Raw genomic sequence first — 2,022 nt, 5'->3', positions numbered from 1 at the left:
AGTGGAAAAGAAAACACATGATGGTGGAGGTTTCAAGTTTGAGCCCATTCTAAGATTTACTCTTATATTAATGAACCATCCCTTACCCTAAATTATTTTTGTCAAAAAGAAAAAGATAATGGTAAGGATTCTATCAACTATAACAACAACAAAAAAAGGAAGATAAAGGTTATGAGATTATTTAATTTTTTTTTTATATTAACCTAAAAAATACATGTTTTTATATTTAAAAAATTTCTAAGTCAAATAAAATTGGTTATACCTCCAAAAAAAAAGTTATGTCTCCCCACATATTTTATTTATTATTTTTTAAAAAAGAATAAATTTCACACATCCCACTGTTATTTCGACAATATTGACTAATTTTATAGAAAAGAAAAAAAGATGATAAGGATCTAATAATAGAAAAATCATTTGTATATTAAAGTAGAAGTTAGGAGATATATACGCAAATTATTGACACCTAGATCACGTTTTTCCAAAACAGTAAAATTAATTTTTAGCATTCAAATTTCATGAGAAGAAACCATATTAATTAGTATCATTCTCCATCATTGCTTCTCAAAAATAATTACCCTTAATTTTATCACAAAAGTTGTTTAATTTATCTCGCAACAAGGGAAACAAAAAATATAATCTTCAGTTTCAAGATTTGGTATATCATATATATAAGATCTTAACGTCATTCTTCTATCTTCATATACACTAGCATGGACACCCGTGCCAAGCATGGGCTAGAATGTCGTCGCATATATTATATATATTAACAAAAATCGTATACTTAAGTCTTAAGATTTTGGATGAAGTTGTGGTGGTATTATTATCACTTGTGTGGTTTTCTCTTTCTCCAAATTGTTGATCTACATCAGTTTAAGCTTCCACAGAAAGCCCAGCGGTGGTATCACATCTCGGTTAGACATTGTGAGGGAGCGACAGTTGTTCTTGGTGGTGGACTACGAACACAAAGATCCTGACACTTAATTGAGAGATGTTAATGTGTCAAGTGTGAGTTAAAATTTTATATTGTATGCAATAGTAGATGTGAGAAACATTTAAGTGAGATAACTCATACATAATGCTTTCAGACTTTGAAAGAAAATGTGATGTGAATCTCACTTCTGTGATTGTTCTTAGTCTAATGTGATAATATAATCCAATGTAGGATCTTTGCCAAATGTGATGAGTTGTTTCTTTAGTTTTTGAGTGTCATTTGTTTAATTTTTTATCTTAAATCTTAGTTTTTGAATGTCATTCGCTTTCCTGAAGAAGAAAAAAAAATTCAACCTTTATCAATTAAAATTCCTTCACTTTTGTTATTTCATGGGATCTTGCAATAGAAAAATGTAGATGTATTTTGATGAGTTGACAAAATACATATTTATTGGGCATTTTAAACAGATGTACATATTTTAATAAGTCTAATATTTTGGTAGCAAAATTGTCCAGTAATATTCAACTTCTTCAACAAATCCATAAAATTGCCATCAATTCATTATGTTTCCTATACTCTCACGAATAAAACAGAAACTCCTTATTATTTTCTCTTTTAGTTCCTCTCAAGTTTAAATTCATATTTCATCTTCTTTTCTAGTTTACTTTATCTCCTCTCATGAAAGAAAGAAGCAAACATAGTCTCACACGTAAGAGAAGATGTTTATGTTTCATGTGTGAGTTAAACTTCTACATTGTATGCAATAGTATATATTGAGCAACATATAAGCGAGAAGAACAATATACCTAATGCCTTAAGATTTTACGTGAAGATGTGGTGTCAATCTCACTTGTGTAGACTCCCTCATAATTCTAAATATTATAACAAATTATATTTTTAGTTTTTGAATTTCATTTGCTTAATTTTTTATATCAAATATAAGTTTTTAGATGTCATTTGCTTTCTTACATTTTTTTTATCCAACCAATATTATATCAAATACTTTCATATTTGGTTTTTGCTTGAACCTATTAATGGAAAAATACAGATGTGTTATGCTGAATTGAAAAGGTACATGATTATTAGACATT

The sequence above is a fragment of the Medicago truncatula genome, chromosome 3 (assembly GCF_003473485.1).
Source record: "Medicago truncatula cultivar Jemalong A17 chromosome 3, MtrunA17r5.0-ANR, whole genome shotgun sequence".
Classification (NCBI taxonomy): domain Eukaryota; kingdom Viridiplantae; phylum Streptophyta; class Magnoliopsida; order Fabales; family Fabaceae; genus Medicago; species Medicago truncatula.
This window is presented reverse-complemented; position numbering follows the sequence as displayed.